Source organism: Cyanistes caeruleus, chromosome 2 (genome assembly GCF_971803275.1).
Source record: "Cyanistes caeruleus chromosome 2, bCyaCae1.hap1.1, whole genome shotgun sequence".
Lineage (NCBI taxonomy): Eukaryota > Metazoa > Chordata > Aves > Passeriformes > Paridae > Cyanistes > Cyanistes caeruleus.
This window is the reverse complement of record NC_141702.1, coordinates 108,214,722-108,238,354: the sequence shown is the minus strand read 5'-3', so window position 1 is coordinate 108,238,354 and position 23,633 is coordinate 108,214,722. Positions and strand designations below refer to the sequence as shown.

The window sequence follows — 23,633 nt, the reverse complement described above, 5'->3', positions numbered from 1 at the left end:
TGCCTCTTTTTTTTCTATTCATTTATTTCTTTTTTTCTTTTCAGTAATGTTTCACTGGTGTGGATAAGGAGTAATGCTTGGGAACAGCCCCAGGAGATGACTGACCCCAATTATTTCATTTCATACCTGGGCTTAGCTGTGATGTGTTTTTGCAGAAGACAACAGCAACCTGAGGCTGAAGAGCTGGGGCTGATACCGAAAGTCTCTGCCCTGGCTATTACCTCTCCAACCACTGCAGCATCAGCTCCCATCTCCAAGGTTTGGTCTGTAACCGTCTTGGTAAAGCTCATGGAGGGAATGCAATCCCACCAAAAAAGCAATCCCAAGTCATGCAAACTGTATAAGGAGCCATCCAGGTCAGCCAGGGAGCTCTGGGCAGGGACAGGAATATGAAGCCCAGCTCACCCTGGAGCTGGGCTCCTGGAGGCAAACAGCTGCATCCATTCAGGATGCAGAGCTGCAAAGCACTACACCTATCATTTGGGAGGAGAAAATCCTTGCAAACTCATCCTTGTCTTTTAAAGAGCTTCCACAAAGGGCAGAAATGTTGCTGCCTGGAAGGGGAAGGGAGCCTGGGTTTGGTGCCTTTCCTGATCAGAGGGGGCTTGGATTTGTGCCTGCCACCTTCCAGATGAGTGGTGCAGCTCTTGGTTGGGGCTTGAGCACCTTCATGCTGCTGCCTGGAGTAAAGGAAGGTAAGAGGTAGTTTTTCTTATGTTTTATAGTTTGCTATAACTTTTGCTTGCTTTTTTTTTTTCTCTACAATTTCTGATTCAGATTAACTGAGAGGTCTTTGCTGCTGTGGCTTTATTGTGTTTCTCTGTTCTGTACTGTAATTGCTAATGTCCTTCTGAGATGTGTTCTCTACCTGCTGTCTCTGGAACACTTCTTGACTTTCCCATCAGAACACACTCTTGCTCTCCCACTGAGCTTAGCCTACTGTGGATGAAAGGAAGTGTTTTGTCAGGCTCACCAGGGCCAGTCTTGTTTGAATACCAGCCAAAGGAGATTGAAATCGAGTCCTCAGATGGTGGCTCACATCACCAAAGCCCAGTGAGGTGGGGAAGGGCCACAGAGGTTCAGTGCTTCTGATTATTTACTTGTTTGGATTTGGAGTAATTGTCTACTTCTGTAAGTTAATTTGGGATGTCCCACTGCCATTCTGGAGCTGTGTTCTCCCATGTACAGCCTCTCAGCAGCATATTCCCTAATGTGCTTCAGATCCCATCCCTTGGCCTCCTCTGGGTGGTAAGAGCTTCCTGCTCTCCCAAAAGGCATTTGTACCAGCAGAGCAAGCCTTGGTACACTTCAGCTCTCTCCAGGCCCACTGCTCCTGCCCTGGCCCTGCCAGCCCAAGGTGACCAGAGGAGCAGATCCCTAAGGCTCAGGGAGCTCTCCCCGTATGTTCACTGCCTGGATAACAGGCACTGCCATCCTGAGACATGTAGGGGACTAGATTTTTCCTCCCTATTTCCAGCTCCCACACAGCATCCTTTCCTACTCCTTTCATTGTTGCTCTGTTCACACTCTCCTACCTCCCCACACCAGCCCAAGAAGCCAGAGGTGTTGCCAGCTGTAGGTTTGGTGCTGCCCTTGCTGGCTCCCCTGAGCACAGATGGAGGCTGTGTGTGAAGGGGAGCTGGAAAGAGCTCTGGCTTAGGCAGCCAGCAGTTGCTGCATGCCCAGATCACACAGTAAGCACCCTTTGGCTCAACTCTCCTGTCTCCAGCTCGTTCCTTTTGGCTCAGAGTAAGTGTGGGATTGTGTACATGGCTGCCAGAGGAGAGTGTTTTCCAGATAAAATGAGGCAGAAGAATATGGGTGGGATAAATATCAGAAAGATGTTTCATGGATATGCCCCTACTTTCATTTTTCTCTTCTTTCTCAGCGTTCTATGTGCCTTTGCCAAGGGCAGGCTGGCCACAGGATCCTAATCTTTCTTTGCTGTCATGGGGGCAGTCCTTGGTGTAGCTGCTGAGAATGGGGCCAGGTTGTATCAGTGTGGGATGTTGCTTTAAGCCTCCACTTCAGCTGCTTTGGGGTCAAATAAATGGGAACAGAGCACACTTCTTGTGAGTTCATATGTAATTGCTGCAGCTCCATGGATGAAATTTGTTCAGCACATCTCTTGGTTGTGAAAAATGTAGAGGTCAAGATAGTCCCTTTTCACACCTTTCCTCATTACTTTTTGACACGTGTCTTGTTTAGATGAGCAACTGAGAAACTTGAAAAAAATAAGCAAATATTCTCTTTTTTTAAAAAAATAAAGTTCTGTTGCTTTGATCTTTATTAAGTAGGTATTTAATTGATTATCAAATCCTAAAAGGCTGAGGGAGCTTCAATGCTCCTTATGTGTCCATGAAACCTTTGTACAGATTTGTGCTCTGCTAAGGGGAGTAAAGGGCTCAGAACGAAAATAAAAGCAAACATATTAATTTGTGACAAATAAAAACTAAAGGAAATGAGTAATTTTTTAATTCTATACCTTTTAAATTTGTAAGCATGTGTGAAGAGTGAAGTACTTGTAATAACAACAAGTTATTTTCTTTTTTTTTTATTTGTCTCTGATGTCTGGGATGTCTTTCAGTTATTGAAATTGCATGGGTGTGAGCAATCTCATGAAAAGCAAGTTGAGCACATTCATAAGACTGAAGTTAGTTGTGTGCATTAATCCCCCACTGAGTTTAATGAATGGTGAAGGTACAGCTACCTGTGGATCCTCTTGTCCTGAAAAGGTCAGCTAAAAAGGTAAATACTTGCTGAAGCTGCCACGGGAGGCAGGTGTGTATCCCATCCTCGATCTCTCCAGAGGAAGCAGTGAAACCAAACTTTTACTACCCAGTCCATTTTTCTATGTTCAGTTACTCCAAGTTCATGTAGTTGTGACAGGGTGGAGTTTGTCCCAGGGTGTAGTTGTACATCTGTCTTTAGATGTGACTTCTATATAGTAACTAATGCAATTTAGGTGTGCAAAAGAAACCTGAATTATGGATGGTCCAGGAAAGTGCCTTTTGGGCAGACCAATTTTTGAGACAGCACTGGTTTAATGAACCGGCTTGGTGCCAACCCAGACCTAACCAGATTATCCTCATGCCAAAGTCGAGGCAGATGGCTTGTGAGAAATGGCTTGCAGAATGGAAAAAGAACAGCAGGAAGTTTTCACTAGTTTGGAAAGGCTCACTCTTGATTCAGGAATTGTGTTCCAGAAGAAAAGCACAAGCTGGTTGGGTGACAAAGATAGGTCTGAGGCTCTCCCATCCCCTCTGCCTCAGGCTTGGGTTGTCATGGGAGAGCTGCACCTCAGCACAGGGGGTTCAAAAGTGACATTATTTCACTTGTTCCACATACCAAAAGGGCAAAGTGAAGATCCCTCTGTCACCTCTCAAATTTGGCTGACCCAACCTGATCCATTTCCCTAAGGACTTTTTCATGGGAAAGCAATGTTAGTGTGGATGACAAGCCATTGCAGAGGGCAGTGTGGCCAGATCTGTGGCATGACTGGAGTGTGGAACCCCTCGTGCATCCAGTCATGGTCTGACTGAGTGATGAGTGTTGAGAGGCACAGCTCATTGTCACTGAAATCAAAAGTGCTTGGTACCAGGCCAAGATGTATCTGAAATGGAAAAATCTTTTGAAATCACATAACAGTTACAGCCCATCCAAATGAAAATTAGCTCTAAGTTCAATCCTTAATTACCCCTGCTCTTTCTTTGCTCATTAACACTTAAGCTGTACACAAATGTATATACTCTGTGTGGCTTGAGGCCAGCCTTTAGATATGTTAAACCTTGCAAAGGGTGAGAAATGCACAGGGCAGAAATGTGAAGATGTGATGTAAAATGCGAATAACTACCAGTAACTTGCACCATTCCCTGTCACCCCGCTGCCATTCAAATTAGCACTCACAAGACTGAGTAGGGATTCCATTTCCATAGTTTAACATCAAGGTGTTCCTGAATACAGAACTTCCCAGGGTGGATCTACTATTTCCACAATGCTGTTGGGATAATCCAACATAATCAATACCTAAATAGATTGGAAAACAATAGCAAACTTTTACACAGTGCTTTTATATTAAGCTCTTTCCAGTCCTTCAAGCATCCCTCTTCACAGGCCAGTGTTACAGAAAGTTAAGAGCTGAAGCATCTGGAAGCCAACTGACTCATCAGTGGCATCTGGGGACTTCAAGTCATATTTTAATCCCTGGTCCTTCCTTATTTTGCAGGGGTAAATAGTGATTTCTGTGTGAGCTGGTACTTTGGATGCTCAGCTCTTCTGCAGGCTCAGATGTGATGCAACTAGGAGCACATCCACAGCTGGATCTGCTGCAGCCCATTCAAGTCTCCAGAGTAGCCCATTGATTCATCTGGCTCTCACTTCCTCAATTTCCCAGATTGTTTTTTGTGTTAAGAACCTGGTGCTTAGATATCTCTAGTAATTTCCTGCCCAGTAGGCCAGGTATTTAAATCCCTACTCAGAGACATTGATATTTGTATTTCTGCACAGGAGAAACACCCACTGATGCAAAGGAAATTTTCCCAGATAAATTAAAGGATCAGCTTTGTTTGTTTTTTACAGTGCTAGTTGCTCACAAACTCTCCTGTGTCTGTACATCTGCACATTCTGTAAGGACTAATTCTGCACCTTTGCATCCTCAGTGAGTTTCCTTCATGCCTGCCACTGAAATACATTAAAGCACAAGTGAGATCACTCCTATATGCTGTGATGTCATGTTACTACTCTTGCTCCAAGAAAAACCCAATGCAGTAATCTTGAGAAAACATTTATGATGTATACAAGTTTAAATGCATCTAAATCCATTCTATTTTCTGCTACAAGGAAGTTGTGATTTTCTTGTTTTTTGTTTTTGATCTCATTGACTTGATTTTTTCCCTTTTGTTTTCAGATCTTGTCACAATACAAAAGTTGCAAATGAAGGCACAAGTCTTACAGTTTTGTCTTTTCAGATTTATTTTTTTTTTTTTTTGCATAGAGACCCCACAGTGTAATGTGCCTTAATTAACAGAAAGCAAGAATGGATTGCATAAACTCCCAGTGAATATTGTCTTAGCAAATTAAATCTGATTTAATGCTTTAAGCTGAAGACATATTTGCATAGCTAATGAAACTGATTAACTTGGAATTAATTTGCAATGTTTAGTCATAAGGCTTAAAACTAAAGTGATGTTAGTAATGTGTTGATTATTATTAGTACTCAAGATAATCAGGCTTGCTGGATGATTAAATGTAAATACATAGTAAAAAAATTGGTTCAGGTTAATAAACAATTTCAAATAGAAAAATGCCCCATGATGATAAAGTGAAATGAAAGAGTGTTAATTGTACAAGCAGAAGTTAGGAAAGCTCGAGTTCCCTCTTGTCTGCTGGAAGTGGGTGAAAAGCTGCTTCTTTTTAGCTTCCCAGTGATTTGATAATGATTTCTTTGTGGTCTGTGTTACACTTGTGCCTGGGAACACTCAGTATGGGCCATGGACCTGACGTACCCAAGTGCTGTACAAACAGATCTCGGTGAGCTCAGGGAAGTGTGGGCAGCAACTAATGGGTGGAGGAAATGGTTTTGTGCATGGACAGCAGGGACCTTGGTTTGCCAGAAGCTTCACTGCAGCTGTGATTTTTCTTTTTTTTTTTTTTTTTTCTCTTAGTTCTGCCAGCTTTGTAGGAAAATTTTGGGATGGCTTTGCAAGGAGGACAATGTAGAGGCTTTCAGAGATGTATAGGGAAATTCCCCTTTAAGATAAGGTGACTATGGGACAAAGCATGGAAGTGCATGCTTAAAAATGAAGTGTTGGTTGTGCTAAGAGGTGGTACTGCTGACTTGTAAGGATGCAGAGGTTGCCAGTCCCTTTGCATAAAATTGGCTATTTAAATAGGAGTTTCTGCTGTGCTTTAAATTTTCGTAGTGTGAGAGTCAGATCAGAGTCAACTAGACAATTTCTTCACTTGGTTGCACTAATTTAAATACCAATTAAATGGATGTACAAATTTGTTTTTATACAGCTGTGAGCAGAATTTGACCCAGAGGATCATCCTTTGACCCCACATTAGCACAGTCTTATGCTTTTTCTATAAATCAGGTGGAAGAAGTATAGATCAAATCAACTTTTGCTCATCAAGAAGAGCTGTTATTCTGTTTGAGTTCTCTCAGATTCTTTCTCAGACTGGAGTGTTCACAGAGCTTTTAATGAACGAAGATAATGTTGGGGGATGGCAGATATCCTCTTCTGGGTCTGATAAACATGCCAGTTTGGGCCAGCTGACTGTTGTGGCCAATGTGCTGGAGTCAGGATAAAAGATCAGGTATGCTTTCCTCATCCACTTCATTGTGAACTCTTCAGTAAGCTTTACCTATGTGTCCAAAGCAAAACTAATGGTTGTATGATCATTTTTGTTTCAGAAAGTGCTGTGGAAACTTGCAGCAGAAGGGTAGCAACAAGCATGTGGTGATGCACATGTGGTGGTTGTTGGAAGCAGAGAAAGAGATGGAAAATACAAAACTACCTGTTCCACGTCCCACTGCATCCTCATCACGTCTCCTTTACACTTCAGTGGCTGGGTCTCATCCCTCTATGACTCTCTCCTTCCCAAGGACCAAAGATATTTGTGCTATGAATTTTTTGTTTTCTATTTTGCTCTCCTTCCTTCCTACCACTAGATTTTGGTTCAGATCATTTTGACCTAATTCTCTCCTTTGACTCCTTAAGATGAAGTTTTGCAATGCCTTTGGCTTATAATCCTATCTCTGTTATGGCTGGTGAAGTCTGGATAGCCACAAGAAAAAAAGCTAAATTTAACTGAGCTGAGAAATCCTTCCTGCACAGTATCACAGTGTGCTGTCACTCATTCTGATATCTCAGGAGGCCTTCCCTAGAGGATATCATTCCTAAGCCCCCAAAATTCTCTAGGATCCCCAGCTGTCAGTAGTTAAACAGCATAAACATGAGTTTTTGGGGCTGAGCAGTAACAGTGTGCAGCTCTGTCATCTCTGTAATTTAGCAGGGCTCTGGTCACATCCACACCATACAGATCCACTTCTTGTTCCCTACATCACTCTTTAGAGGTGACAGCTCTACCCTCCTGGATAATGTGAATGCATTCATGGCATGTTTCAGGAGCTGATGTTTGTGTTTGCTGTGGCATTTTAAGTAAGTCAAGAGTGACTCAGAGCTGGATAAGGATAGGGAGACGTGTCCTGATGCGAAGGCAGATGACCCAGGTTGTGTGGGCACGTCATGTGGCTCTGCCAGATGCTTCTGTGTGGTCATCTTTGAGTCTGTCAGCTGAATTCTTCCTCTCCATCAAATGCTGGTAATACCTCTTCCTTCGTGACGTTGTCTCCAGGGGTTTTGTGTTATGATTTTAAAGTAGCTGCCACGATAGCGCCCTGGCCTCTGGCTGGATGTTCGAGGTCCTGCTGTAATAAAATTTAATAAAATAATATGGCTTTCATGCATCATTCACAAGTCCCACCAGTTTCTCTATATCCAGGGAGCCCTGGAGGGGCTACCATGGGTGGTAACCTTGTTCCATGGAAGGTTATCAGGTTTGTAATAGTGTCCAAATTCTGCTACAATATAACCCACACGTACACACATGGATGGAGCTCCCAAGGGGTGCTCAAATTTTCTTGTTGTAGCAAAAATTGAAAGGAACTGTGGTGAAAACCACTTAATTCAGGGCAGAATCAAACCCATTGTGAGCTTCAAGACGTTGTCATATTTAGGATAGTTCTGTACACTGATAATGTTATTAGAAAAAACTGCCTCTATTGCCTCCATTACTGCATAAAATATCTAACTTTGCACTGTGTATAATGCATGAGAACAATGTTTACAGTACGAGTTTTCTGCTTATAATGTGATAGTGTTCTTGGTCAGCATCCCTTGATGTTTTACAACCAAATTGTAAGTCCATTTAAATGATTTAGTACGGCACAGCCTGGTTAGTAAGCACAGGTAAACAAGTTCTCTGGGAAGATTTAAACTGTAAGGACAGTCACTATAAAGTCTATCAGAAATTCATTGCACTTCACAGATGGAACAGATAAAAAAAGGCCTTAACTGCAGACAGCAGGGAAAGAAAGTCCTAAATTATCAAGATGCAATGAAATCTTCTTGCAGGGTGCAAATTGTTGGCGAACAATTTTTATCTACTATTTAAAAGAGATGAGGAAAACTGGTCTTGGTGGTGAGCTATTTTATAAATTTCCAGATGACCTGTCCCCTGGTGGGGGGTTATGTTTGGGTGGACAGTGAAGGGGAACTTATTGTAATGACTTTTTGTGCTGCCAAAACCTGACACCCATCTACAGACTGAGAAGTATCTGTTCTGATAGCCCAAAACATTTAAAAATCACATGTAGTTTCATGCAAACCAATCCACCATGAAAAAGAGTAAATGTCAGGATTTTTAATTTTGTTTCCCATTGTTTGGCTTTTAGGGGTTGCTCTTTTCCTGCTCTCCCAAGTTCTGTCTGTGACCTTGAGCGTCAGATGCTTATTTTGTGCATGGTGAAAAACACATCAGCTATTGAAAGATTTGCCATTTAGTCAATCAAGATGACAACACTAAATTGAAAAGGAGCAACAACCACAGTTGCTGGCTATGAGCATGGACTAGAAAATTTAGAGTAAGTGATAGTTTTCAGAGCTGTGAGGTGCCAACAAAGTATAGAAAAGCAGGACAGAGCCAGCAGAGAGGCTCAGAGCTGGAGGGAAGGAGCATCTGTGAAATGGCTGTCAAAGCCACAAGTTTGAAATTTTTGGAAGTCTGTAAAGCTACAGTTAGGAAAGCTTTTCCTGTTAATGCTGGATCAAGATCTTAGTTGTCCTCCTTAAACAGGAATTCCTCTCCTTACAGACTGGCTAAACTGAAGCAGTGAACTTGTTCTTGGTGCAAATTTATTGTGGTGGCCCAGAGTGATTCACTGGAGTCAATGAAGTTGGTGTCTGAAATCAGTGCTGAGCAGTATCTCATTCAGAGCTGTTGGCTTCATCCTCCAGTTTTGTTGCAAGCCAGATTTTGAGAGACAGGGAAATGGAGTAACATGCTTAACATAATTTAAAAAAATTTAAAAATTTTAATAGTTTTTAATAAATTTAATAATTAAAAAAACTATTTTTGTCCTTTAATCATGAAGAATTTCTGGTTTTACTATTTTGCACTAAAGAATTTTACTAAGACATAATTAAATTACTCCAATACCATCATGCTTGCAGGGAATTTTAATAGCCTCCCAAGCTGTACTGTGTTTAAAGGAGAAACTTTGCTTTGCTGAATTTGTGATCCTTTAACATTGATCTTGCTCTGGGAATATGGGAACTAAAGTGCCACCTACTATCAGTTTTCCCTCACCCTTTATACAAATACATATCAAGTCCTTCTTCTGTAAAGAGACTTTCTCTAACTTAGTAACTGCTTATACAGGGATGAAATGAGAGGCTGAAATATTTTTTTTTTATATTCCTGACCCCATCACTTGCCTGAAAAGAAAGCAAACCATTTCCCAGTGTCCTTTCATCTTTCTTCTGCTACACCCAGACAATGGATGGACATGTTCTGTTGAGTTCTGGGCAGGTCTCACCCACTGTGAAAATGTATATAATGATCAAATAGATCAGGTTACTGACAATAGGTGTTAAATGGTGTCTGAATTCTGACTGTTGGCTGGCTGGGTATTGACTCTGTGCAAATAAACAAAAGGCTCTTCCCCCAATCTTCCTGTCAGTCATTTGTAGTGCACCATTGCATCTGCTGCAGGAGTCCTTATGTGGACATATATTGCACATGCCATGCAGGAATATTTAGTCTGAATTCCTCCTGAAGCTGCAATTTGAAGTAAAGTTGTTTTAGGATGGCAAATGTAAAGAGATCTTTGACTCTGTAAAGAGATCTGAGAGCTTAGGTCAGTGTTTGTATGATACTTGCAAAAAAAAGGCCTTTTACTTTCAAAAAGAGAGCACAGGAAAGGTAACAGTGACTAATAATTAAATATTAATTATTAATATTTAATTATTAAATATTAAATATATAGGATTTTGTCATATTTATATATGTCTTATTGTCATTTTCAGTTAAAACAAATTGCATTTTCATTTCAAAAGTCTATTACTGATGATGAAATCAATTTATGCCCTCACTAAAGATCCATACACCAATCCTGACCCTCCTGCCAACACCTGCTGCCTGAAGCCCATGACACATCAAAGCAGTGCATCTTTTTGAAGTCTGCAGTCATGCATTTGCTTGGCTGCTCTTACTTCCAAGGGAATGTGCTGCAGGGACAGTGGGAAAGTTCTGGCTTTGCTGCTGCAGACTAACACAATTTGTGCAGGGCACGAAAATTAACTGGCTAAGCAAGCTGAGACAATATTTTTTTCCCTACTGAAAGGAGGGATATAAAATTTCATGCTTGTATTTGTAGGCTTTGTAGATGTGGAGGTTCTGTCAGCTAAAATTAAAAAAAAAAAAAATAAGATAAGACATTACTAGACAGGTGATGTGGCTGGATCTTGTTTTTACAAAGCTGTTGATTCTCCTAATGCAGTAGAAGTTATGTAGCCATCTCATAACCATTTGTTTTTGGTGGTCCAGATCTTTTCCACTGTGAAGTTTAGATGGTGTTCAGCAAGAGAAGGTGGTGATTTCTACAGTGACTGCTCCTTTACATAGGAATGTAAATTGCTGATAAAAATATTCCTCACCTGCTGAGCCTGTGCTGGGTTCCCAGTGGCCCAGGGTCCTGCTCAAGACCCACAGCCTGCAAACCTTCCTCTCCCTCTCTCCCTGCACGTGGCAGGCTGGAGGATGGCAGGGCTGTTTGCTGCCTGGATGGTGCTTTTGGTAAAGACACAGACGGCATCTGTTTCCAAAATATTTTCTTCCTTTCACCATTCCCCTCCAATCCACGCCCCTTTTCTTCCAGGGTAGCATACAAGGAGTTTTACTTTGCCAAAAAGCAAAGTACACATGTGCAAACTTATTTATTTTGTCCTTTTGGGTCAGCTGAAGCATGCAGGGGCGAGCTTCACTCACCACTTCTACAGAAAATGTGTAGAACTGACTGCTGTAGGAATTGCCTACAGTCAGATTTAAGGAAAAAGAATAACTCCTGAATGTCTGATGCCCATAATATGCTGGAACTGGATTGGGAGAGCAACAGTTCATATTTCAATCTGTGAAGTGATATGCTTTGGTATCAAATCTAGGAGAGTGGAATTCATGGTTCGTGTATTAAATCAGGTTTATGCTTATGTCATGCCAGTGTCCCTTTGAGGATAACCAGAGCACAGTTCTTGCTCAATAATAAAGGTGTAACTAGAGAATCTGGTCCCTTACAAGTGGTATTCATTTTGCTTTTGAACATTTTACCATTTCCACTGCTAAGGTTGGGATAGCAGATGAAAGAGTTCAGCAAACCTTATTTCTCAGTGATGTCTTTTCTAAGTAAGCACAGCATTTCAGTTTGATTTACTGCCATTTTTTTTTTCTCCCATGGAAAGATTATAAACTAGAGAGCATACTGACTGGAAGAAAATGGCTGCTAATCTTCTGAAACTAATGTTTAATCAGTGATGGAAAGAAAATAAGTAACTAAAAAGCTTCATCCAGCTAATTAAATAAAGCTGGTTATTCTGCTGGAAACAGTTAATGAACCTCAAGTAATATAATTATTTTCAGAATATTAAAGCAGGAAAAAAGTGATTACTTATTTAAGACTAAATAATTACAATGTATTCTTCACTATAAGAGGTTATAGATGCCAAAGACTAAATAACCACCGTGCTTCTGATTCTCCATAAAAGGGTGTTTCTCAGGAGTTATTACATCTTGTGTCGAACTTGTACTGAATTTTCTTCTCTTAAGATAATCTCCAATGATCTCTAAGGGAATTTGCTTCCCTTGGTGCCTGTTATTATTCTCATTTTTAGGGACTGGCTGTATTAGATTGCCTTTAAAAAGCGCTGAGATTGTATTAACTGTGCAGAAGGGATGGGGTGCAGTGGCTCTGACCGCAGCAGGAACAGCTCTGAGGCGAGCCCTGGGTTCTGCTCCGCGGCTCAAACACCGCTGGGACAGCCGAGTTCCTCCTCACGGGCTCAAATCCTCCCTCAGCTGGAGCTCAGCTTGTCTCTGAAATGCTGCACATCCCTTCTGTTCCGAGATTACAGATAAAGGGGAATTTCTCTTAGAAAGGCAGGCTGCAGCCTAATTACCCCTGAAAATGCTGGGAGCTTCCATTTTGGGACAAGAGTCTGCTTAATGCTGGGGGCTTTGGAAAAAATCCTGCCTGGCTCTGTCCTAATAATCACTGTAATTTTTTTTCCTTTTAGCATCTGAGAGCTGGTACGTGAGGTGGTTAAAGAAACCAAACTCCAGAACCCCCGAGCTAGGAGGGGGAAGCTCATGCAAAGCTGCCATCCCAGCCAGCTCCAGACAAATGACTTTTATTTATGAGGCACATCCCTGAGGATGGGGCAGTTCAGAACAGCCTGTCCTGGGATGCATCCCTGTAGGAAAGCGTTCTGTGCCTGCTCTGCTCCCATGCTGGCATTGCCTGCACCCTTCTCAGTCCTCCTTGTGGATTTAAGAGCTGCCTCTGCTCCCTGCTGCAGGCAGGTAAAGCCCAGCCCCTGCACCACACCAGTGATGGGTTTCTCTGTTTGTAAAGGCTGTTTGCTGAGGTGGAAAGCTCCCTGGTGGTCCAGCTCTCCCCTGTTCATCTCTGCAGGGCTCAGGCTCAGTTTGGGGGTGTGGAAGGCCAGAAAGCTGTGCACATTGTGGGGGAATGGGACCGGGTTTCCACCTGCGTCCCTAAGCCTGCCTCAGCGCCCTTTCCCATCCAGGCACATCAGATAAAACCCACCAAGGGCAAAACATGTCCTCTGGTTCCCACTCCCTCCCCTTTTCTGAGTTGTATGCAGTGCCCCACACCACACATGCCCTTACTGACTGCTCCATCCGCTTGGCCAGGAGCAACCACCTAAAATGTGGATCCGGCTCATGTGATCACGGAAATAAACATCTCAGCCATTTAAAATTATATCTTACACTTGAGAGACACATGCTGAGGACATAGAGAAACAATAGATTTAATTAGGCTTTTAAAATGTGACACATCTATTATATGTTCCATTACAGCTTTAAAAAAGTCTCAGTTTCTGTATAATAAATCTTGCTGGAGTACTACCATTTAATTAAATGGGAGTCAGCTCTGGGAACAATTAAAATGAGTTTATGCACTTTCAGGGAAACCCTATAGCAAGATGAGCAAAATAGCATACAATAAAATGAAAAATTAAGCCCTTAGTGGGTTTGAGCTGCTGCATATAAGAAATTTGATAAAAGGCATTTTAAGAAAGTAGGCAATTTTACAGAGTGGCAAATAGTCTGTTCTGCCTCAAAGGTACCAGCCCATGTCCCTTGGATTTTTTGTCATTGGCAAAAGACTCCAGTGGACATATGCATCAATACTAATAAGTGAAATTCATCCCTGAGAAAAAAAAAAAATTCTTTGAAGCCCTGAATAGGAGTGGATGTAATCTAGCAGAAAATATGCATAAATAGGTGAAAAAGAGAACTCTGTTGTGAATAGTTTTTGAGTTGTTTCAATCAAGAGTTTCTCTGCTTATGGGATTTAGTGAAGGCAAATTTAATTTTTACGATATCTATTGTACAGGAACATATGTAAGCAAATCGTGATGCTCTCTTAACTAGAACATGATATATACATTTTATTGCATATTAAAATCCATTTCAACATTGCATTCAGCCCAGAGTTTTGTGTTTCCCCCTCTCTGCCTCAGTATAAACAAGCAGCCTTGAAATCAAAACTAAATGGCATTGAATATAATGAAGCCACATTGAGTCTAATGAAGCAGAATTGCTATGTAAACAGGGATGCTTTTATCTCATTGGAATTTTTATGTCCTTGCATGTCTCTCAGCTACATTTTTGTAACCTGATTCTTAGGAAATGTCTGATATCTCTTTATGATTGTTAACAGAGACCCAGACAGCGCTGTAATGTGTGCTCAGCTGAGTGGTGTGAAAGTACCACATCCAGTTTGTTGCTTCAGAAGCAAAATGTTCATCGCCCTCTTCTTGTTACAGGGGACTGGCTGTGAAACTTGGTAACCTCTAAGTGTGAATAGCCCTGCTTGGAAAGGCAGGCTGCAGACACCCAGTGGTTGGGTGAAAGTGCCACTTGGAATCTCCCTGCCTTGTGAGCATTCCAGCCTTTTCCTTGTCTGTTAACTCCTTTGTGAAGGCACAGGCAGTAATAACACAAGCAATAACACCAAACCCTGTAAATCTTTGGGCTGAGAACCGTGCCTTCCACTGTCTTGCTGTAACATAAGCCTTAGCAGGACATAAGCTGACCTTCCTCTGCCAGGGAAGAGTGAAACACCCAGCTACCTGCTCTTTGTCACCTTGGGCTGTTGCAGTAGCTCTGAGAAAGTCTGTGCTTCCTCCATTGCAAATTAAAATACTTGTAAAGACCTCCCTCAAATGCACTTTTTATTCTCACCTTCTTTGATTCTGCACTTGGAAGTCACGCTCTTTAATACGCATTGGCTTGCACCTGAATGTCTCCCACTTCCTCACAGAAATGAACTTTTTGCTCTTTTGGACAGCAGCTCCAAATTCAGCATTTCAAATTAATCTGCTGAAGCTCCTCATATAAGAGCTGGGTTGAGCAGAAGCAGGTGAATAAATGCTGCTATTTGGCAGTGTTGGACATGGAAGTATTTGTCAGAGTACACTGATATACAATGCCCTTTCACATTTTCCACAGACCACTTCAACTTAAAAAAAAAATATGATGGCAAAGTAAATGAATGGAATCTTGTCTGAAATGTAGTCACTAGAAGAAAGAAAAGGAAAGCTCTGTGATATCTACTGCTGTAAACTGTCCTGTTCTGCAATAGCTACTTCATCTAAAATACCATCAACACTGCCAAATCTTGCAGCTGTTCTTAAACCTCTGGTGCCTGGAAGTTTATGTAGGTTTTTTTGTGGCTTTTATTTGTTTGTTTTCTTTGCCTTTTTTCTGAAAATTTCAGTTTCACTAAAAATTCTTTCTAGATCTTTGACCTGTTGCATTTCTCTGTGTGCTGCCTTTTAGTGTGCACAGTGCTTAGAAGAGCTTTGGTATAAGATTCTCCATATCTGTGCATTTACACAGGCTGAGAACCTGAGTCTTGAAATGTATTCCTCTCCACGGGTTGTTAAGTCTGCAGTCAGAAATTTAGGAGAATGGCTAGCTGGCCCAGCTTCCAAATATTGAAAAACCTCAAAGTAATGTAGCCCATAACTGAAATCACATAAAGTTTGGGTATGGGGAATGAAGCTTCTGGCACCTCATTTTCATTATGAAGATGGCAACAAGAATGGAAAATGTCACAGGAATAATTCACATGTGTTTGGTCTTTAGTACTATAATTAGTACTAGACCTTCTTGCTTTGGGCTCCCCTTTTTCCACATAGCGTTGGGGAAGGGTGGGTTTGGTTTTTAATGGCCTAATAAATACAAGTAAGAGCTTGTGATTTGTTTAATATTTTGAACTGAAAGGTCAAGGGTAGGAAGATTAAAAAGTCATTGGGGGAAATGCTCTCAGTAAAAGCCATCTCTTGCTGGAAGTAACACAGCCTTTTAAGAAAGCATAAAATCATTTTAAGGCAGCTCCAAGCCCAAATTAAAGCAGAAAGGAGAATAATGTTAGTGTATAGATACTACCAGCTATAGAAGGGTAAGTGAAATGAAAAACCAGACAGGGAAATCATCCTTAGTATCCCCTATAGGGTCTCTGCTGCAGTAATTATAATATTTTTGTTGGATTTCTGAGCATGTGCATCTGTCTGAAAGTCTGGGAATCTGAAATAATGACTGAAGTGTTCTTGAGTCTCTCCTCTGCTTGCAAAGCCTCAGATGGGACTGAGTCATGGAGCATTTTACAGAAAGCTACCTGCTGCCAAACAACTGTCTTAAATTCCAGCATCTGCCCACAGCCCATCTCCTCCCCCATCTCTGAGCAACCCCTTCCCTTCACTTTTGAATGTGGGAGAGATGGGGGAGAAATTAAAGGACTCTTTTGCAGCAACTTTTTTCCCTGCTCAGTTATGGAGCCTTGCCCCACTTCTCTCCTCAGCAGTGCTGCAGCATGAGTGATGCAGTAAAGCAGCTCCGATGATTCAAGGCTGCTTCTGGAAGTGTTATTTGTGCACTGTGAGAAATGGAGACCTGAGACAGATGGGTCCTTTTCTTTTCTCAAGGATACTTTGGAGGGTTTGCACATTTTCCTGGAGCCCCAGGCAAGTGCACTGCTTGCTTTCCTCCAAAATAGGCTCTTTCCATCACAGAAAATGGGATTGTGCCTGCAAAGATCTTGAAATACGCTGTTAATTTTGCATATTTGTTCTGAGTGACAGTGTGGGAGCCTTTTCTCTGGAATATATTTTCATTAAAGAGAACAGGCTGAACAGATACATGATGGGGGTGTCTAGTTGCGTATTTGGTAGGTAGAAGTCAGGCTCTTCATCATTTTGGTGAAAAGAGGCGAGGATCTGGGGCATTGTTAGGAATTCATTGTGCATTTGAGGATACCTGCATTTTTTATAATACAGCACTGTTGTAGCTCTGGTGAATGTGGAAGCACAGCTCAGCTGTACGGGGCTGAGAGCCCAGGTAAGGGCTGCCTTCACCACTGCCACAGGTCTGCTGGTCCCAGTGAAAGACCCTGGGGGCCACACACACAACTGCTTGGTGCTGAAGGTGTGATTAATACCAAGTGTGGTATTTTCTCTTAGCACTGGAGGTGGAAATGTACCTGTAATTATCATCCTCTAAGTTAAAAATGTTACCGCAACAGCGCTAGGTCATCCTGACCTTCCGCGGTGGAAAGAGAAAACACTATTTAGTACTTCTTTTATAGTTTTTTAAGAGCACCTATTTTTCCCTGGGATGTTCTGAACAGTTAAAGCCAGCCCTCCCACAGAGTAGGATCATGCTCTTCTTATTTAGTTGCAGAAAACGTTTACCATATACTACGGCAAATCACACAATCAATCTTCATGCTAATCATTCTCTGCTGGAAGCTATTTACTACAAAAACTTCTGAAATTTTCTTACTAGCTGGAGAGCTGACTGTCACAGCCAAAAGAGTGATTCATTTATGTGGGTTTTTTTTATTTTTTTAAATAGAACCAAAATTGAATACTTTGAAATAGGCTTGAGTATTTCAGATTAGATGGGTAAAGGCTGAACAAAGAGACACTCGGAAATTGTCTTCTTCAGTAGGGCTTCTCTTTTAATCCTCCCAGATCTAATTCTAGCTAGTCACTTGCCTCAACCTTTATTTGCTCCCATGCTGCCATTTAAATGACAGGCCTCTGGTGATGTGCATTCGTTCTGTGGCAGTGATTTCCTTAGTGCTAACTCTGATTTGCACCAGCAGCTGAGGCCATGCCGGGCTGTGCAGTTCCCTTCGTGCCCAGAGCAAAGCCTCCAGAGAAGGTTTCTGTATCATACTGCCTCTCAGCACTGTGGCAAGTTCTGCCTCTCATGCACAGCTACAGAGCTGCCAGCTGGTTATGTGATTTAGAGATGAAAATGTTCTGCTGAGCCCCCAAAAGCTGCTGTTTCTGGTTTTTATTTTGTATGAAGCACACTATCCTAGTCTCTTGTATATTGCTGAATTCAGTTCTGAGATGCAAATGCTTCGATTCCTGTTTCTGGTTCATAGAGTCATAGAATGGTTTGGGTTGGAAAGGACCTTAAATAGCTTCTAGTTCCAACCCCTCTGCCATGGGCAGGAAAACCTTCTACTAAACCAAGTGGTCTAATCCTGAAAGCCTCATCCAGCCTGGCTTTATACACCCCCAAGGGCACCCACAACTTCTCTGTCAGACTGTTCCAATGCCACCCTCACAGTAAAGAGTTGTGGCACATACCCTTCTTCTAGAATATTTCTCCTCCTGATGAAAGCAGAGAGCTTTGGTCTACTCACAAAATCTCTGGTGCCTGTCTCTGATGTTCCACTGCTTCCCCAGAACATTTCAGTTTGCAGATGGGGGAAAAATTATATACCCCCAAATGGCTGCTGGGATCCAGCCTGGTTAATTGTGTAACAGATCTGCAAAGCAAATTGTTACCAAAAAGAAAAATCATCACTGTCTGCAACTTACTTGTTCACCTGCATGACAACACATGGCAGCAGAGGGACTGATGGGGTGGGATACATCAGTGTCCAGCTTGTAGGAAACCTGCTACATGTGCGAAAACCTCAGGGGCCAAGTGAGGTTTTGTGCTCTTTTTGCAGCGCTAAGGAGGAACACCTCCTGTATATGAGAGCTGAGACCTCTTGCTGTGCTTTGTGGCTATTCTGGTTGTGTTTATGCATAGAAAGGATAGGGACACTCATACCATTTTGGCTCTGAGGGAGTTGGAAGTGTCAGTGATTCACAGAAGTAAAAGAAAAGAAAGAAATGGCAGGCATGTGAAGCTATTGGATGTCTGAGGTAGGTCCCTTCAGAAAGGAAGTGTATGGATACAACAGAACTGAACGGGGATTTGAGTTGTTCTGGAAGGGAAACAGAGAAATTTGCTTTTAAATGTCTCTGGTACAGAGCTGTAGCATTCCTCACCCTCTGCTGCACTGTATATTTGATTTGCTTTCCAAAATCAAACAGCTTAAGGTTTGAGTCACCCTCCATTAAGTTGAACAAAATGAAAATGCCAACACTTTTGGAACGTGTTGGTGTGGGCTTTAAATTGGAAAACAAACATAGCATTGAGCTACCCTTCCCAGTGCAAATAGAGAGAAAGAAGCTATTTAGTCAAGTGTGGAATTTGGAGGACTGGGTTTTTGCATTGCTCCCTGTGTTGGGGAAAAGCACTGGACAACAGAGTACTTCAGTCTTTGTTGAATGAGATCTGCTTCTCTACAGGTTTCTGACATTACTGTTCTTGCTTGCTTCTTTCTTATCTTGTCTGCTACTCAAAAGCTGATTCACAGGAGGAGGTCTGATAACTTAGAGCAGAATTATCTGGGACATCAGTGAGAACAGTTCAGCCCCCAGTGTGGGGGTGTGGGTTTCAGCCTCTCTCACCATCTGAGTGCAGCTTTTCTGGTAGGAGATGGAAGGGAGGTGGGAGAAGGTTTGTCCTAAAGTGTTAGAGAGTGCAGCATGGAGCAGAGGGTGTTATGGCAGGTGCTACACCTGCAGGCTCACCATTACCCATTATTGGATTCCCTCCTCCTCCCCAGCTCTGCAGATGGCCACAGCAGAGCACGCAGGCAGTAGGAGTAGGAGGTCTGCCCATTAGAAGGCATCTGGGAGGCTAATGCTGCAGGAAAATGATATTACATTGTGAATCTGGAGGTGTCTGGTCAAAAAAGCACTAGAGGCTACAGGTGAGCCCTGAGCTACATGGGGGAAGAGTGAGGGGGATGTCAGCAGGTGCATGCAGTGCTGGGTTTTCCAAGGGGGATGAGGTACCTCACATAATCCTTGGTGCAAATCGGGCTCAATACTGTTTCAGCAGGGTTGTGATTCCCAGCATAATGAATTTAAGAGCCATGGAGACTGACTCTGAAAGTAGCTATCAGTTCTCTCCTGTGCAAACAGGAGTGCAGGCAGCACCTGAGCTGCAGTGTGGTCACACTCAGGGCACCTCTCTGAGTGATCCAGTGTGACCAGAGCACCTCGTGGCTGTGACATGACCACGTTTTCTTTGAATGGTGGCACAAGGCAGGAACTCCTGTAAGCCTCAGGGGCATGGTGATGGGACAGGTGAGCCCTCCATGGGTTCAGACAGACCCCTTCTCAGGTGAGGTGGGAAAACAGCTTGTACTTTGTCTATTTTCTTGTGTCCCACCCTTTCTTTCTGCAGGATGAAGAGGAACAGTGATGGAAAGTCACTGCAGCCTGATGGAGTCATGGACACAGGAGTAGATCTCTGCTCTGATTAATGATTTCTATCACTTAAAAAAGGGCATTTTAATGTTTAAACTACCCATTTCATAATGATCAGAGTTTTCAGGTTGTACCAAAGGGCTGATTAATGCTCACCTCAGGTGTGCCAGAGGCTCACGTTTATTACACACGCTGCACACCCATTAATCGGCAGCGCAGTGTGGGCTGTCATCCTGGATTGCTTAATTACATTGTCTCCCCCTGCCCAGGGCTTATGTGTGTTGTGCAAGGCCATAAATACTCCAAGAGCCCCATTTCCACTGAAATCAATAGGAATTTTGCCATTGTTCTGCAATGAGAGCTGTGAAAGCAAAATAATGCAGATAACTGTGACTTTCAAGTGGGAAGAGGGGCAGCAAAGGACACATGAATTATGAAAGATTGAACTTAGAGGTGATCTGAAAAAATTACAAGATAAACTGGAAAATGTTAAAGGAGCCATAAGAGTGGGAAAGATAGAAGACAGAATGAAAATTGGACAAGAAGTAAAAATAAATATGAGGGATTTCAAGTGGATAAAGAATAAGAAGTGAATGAGGCAACGGGGATTCTGCAAAATGGAAAGGGTAATTTTGCAGCAGAAGCATCAGACATTGTTGAATAAATAAATGAATTATGTGTCTCTTTTCACAGAGGAGAGTGGGAAAATTCAATGTGTCAAAAGCAGGAAGGTTCCAAGGCAGAGGACATCCGTGTGGAACGAGAGGTGAAGAACAGGAGTGAGCTGACTGCTGAGACAAGCACTGGACACCATGGCTCCATCACTGATTCTCCTGGGAATTCCCTCTGTGGAGCATAACTGGTCTGCTTATCTCTCTGTACTTCATCCAAGGTGCTGCTCTTTTTGTCCAGTGTTTTGGTGGGAGGCAGGATCTGTCTGAGTGCCTGTTCTGCTTCTGCAGCACTGCTGACCACCAAGAAACTGCATTAGAATAACCGAGTAACACAGCTTAGACTGAAAATTTAGGCAAAAGAAAATAATTTAACTTTTGGCGGCCATGCCTTTTGTTTTTATCTTATAGGATGATTTGTCATGACGGATATTTGACAGTGTTTAAGTCAGTCCAGCCCTAGGTGTTTATCAGCTGTTCATCAGAGAGATCTGTTTGTTTGTATAACAGCAAAAGAAAAATCTATTGAAAATTGCTTTGGTGGCTAAATTAGCACTTGGTCAGTTTACAAACACAGCAGCTGGCAGGATTTGGAAGTATATTGGTCATTTGACTTTCTTTAGTCACAAATATGTTTTAAGTGCAGCAGGATAAAGAAGGACACATCAGATCTGAATGGGTATAAAAATTTAACTCGAGCAGTCTGTAAAAAACAGACTAAACTTCAAGGTGTGTTACCTTGTATCAGTAAAGGGCTGCTCAATATTGTCATTACTTTTGCCACCGAGTTAGAACAAGGAAGAAATGTGAAAACATGAGGAAGTATCCTTAAGGAATTTACCTGAGAACCGAATGATGTGATAGCTGGAGAATTCAAATATTCATATCTAGATTAAAGAAATAAAAATATCCTTAAGGATTATAGGTTAATATAGCAAGTTTCAAAAATTAGTTTGACAAGGATACTAAGTATCTCTTATTCCATGTAAATCAAAGGTAAATAACTAGGCAGGCAATCCTGGAAGGGTTTCAAGAGAATAAATGAACATTTGTTGGGAGGGAATGAAAAGATACATGAAAAGAAAAGCAACAAAAAACAAAAAACAAAAAACAAAAAAAATAAAAGGCAAAATCCAAGATTTACAGGCTGTTGCTTGCTTGTAGTTGGAGCAAAAACACAGTGCAAGGATAAAAATGGAAGATGAGCCCAGGAACTATTCAGCTTTAGAGCCTTGTTGCCAGAATATTTTAGGACCACATTACCCTCTCCTTTTAACCAGTGTTAAAATAATGTGAGAAGCTTGATGCAGAGCCCTGTCTGACCGTGGCTGAAGAGGGGCAGTTCTGGCTCATGCCAGGGAAGGAACAGGGGCTGAGTGCAATGAGCCCGGGGAGCTGCAGCTCCTGCTGGACAGGCTGGGATTGAGCCCTGGGAGAAGAGGGGCTGGTCGCAGGGATGGGGACACTCCTGGACAGAGACAGCAGCTCCAGAGGTGGCAGAGAGCTCCATGTGAGGCAGAAGTATGAAGTGAGCTGTTACAACCACATCCCTGCAGCCTAGAGAGACAAATTCAGGTGCTCTGGACACTTGGACATTGCATCCCTGGGACACTGATAAGGCTGTTAGCATTTTTTCTCTGTTGAGTTTTTCTTTCACTGTGGATGAGGAAGTATTAAACCAAACCATGCTATTTATCTGTTTAAAAAAGCTGTTTTGACAAAGACCTGCTTACAGCACTAAGGATACATTTTCTTTCTCCTTTCCAATAATAAATCTTTCACAAAATTAAGGCATTGACATTATATCTCTGTTAGGGTAATTTACTCCCCACAGTAATTTTGACTTAGTTTGTTCTACATGGAGTGATATTTTAATCATCCTTTCAGTGCTTATTGATGAGGGTTTTCTGCAAAAGATGAGAAGATTAGTTTAAAATTATCCCTTGTGAATTTAAAACAATAACAAGGAAGTGAACACAGTCTAAAACAAATTAAGAAATGTAATAGACTTAATAAAAGGCCAATATTTTATTCAATGTAAAACAATGACTGCAAGACTTGCTGTGGTGGGGCTGCACATACTCTTATCATACTGTGTTCTTTTGTTTCTTTTTAATTGAACAGGCACAGCTATCCCCCTCTCTAAAGGTGAGTGATGAATGAAATAAGTGGTTTATATTTTGTCCAATAATAAAAAAGTATTACCTTAACCAGGCATCATATATAACCTGTTCCTCATTCCTTTACCCATCACCTGGGAATAATTTGCATTTCCTCACCCAGCAGGAGGACTCTGGTTTCAAAGCTTTGTCCTCATCAACTCTTGGCTCTTCCTCAGTATGTGAGGGGATAGATTTCTTCAAAGATTAATTAACTGCCAGGTCAGAGGGAGTGGAATATCTTCCTTGAACACTGGGATCCCTGCAATGCTGCAAGGATACCGAAGGGCATCCTTAAAGGCTGAAATTACAGCTTCAAACGTTTTATCTTTTTTCTTTAACTAAACATGACACAGCCTCCACAATCTCCACAGTCTCCAGCACCGATGTTAAGTGGTAATCAGCCAGATTAAAAAAGTCATGGTACCAGAGTCCTTGGATGGCTGAACTATCTCAGAGGTTCGAGACCTTAGCTAGTCTCTACCCAGTGAGAAGTCTAGTAATCAGAAGCTAAAAAAAAATATCACAGGGTAGTTTTTGCCAGTCTTTCCCAGGCGCTGTAGAAAATGTGTTTTTTTAAGAAAGAATATTCCAGTTAAAAATCTTTTCCCAAGGTGGGAACTGATTAGTTGCATGGACTTAATCTTCAAGAAGATTGGTGACAGGAGAAGCTGAGATTTTGAGTGTGTCTGCTCTGAGGAGCAGCAGAGAGCCAGGCATGGTTGCCAGATTCCTTCTTGCACTGTGTTGCTGAATGCCTGGATGGGGATGGAGGTTTCGTGTGGGATTGTTCTACTCTTTTTGTCTTACATCGTGGCTGCATCTTGCAGTGTCTTGCTAAACCACAGCTGTCCATGTCTGTGCATGCA

At 42.1% G+C, this 23,633-nt stretch overlaps 1 long non-coding RNA gene across 1 annotated transcript; it reads left to right on the top strand.

Annotated features, from left to right (window-relative positions):
* The first annotated feature begins 364 nt into the window (after positions 1–364).
* On the top strand, positions 365–22,670 carry LOC147655102 (uncharacterized). The gene is made up of 2 exons (XR_015283798.1): positions 365–695; positions 20,628–22,670. It is a non-coding gene; the product is annotated as an uncharacterized LOC147655102 (long non-coding RNA).
* The last annotated feature ends 963 nt before the right edge of the window (positions 22,671–23,633 follow it).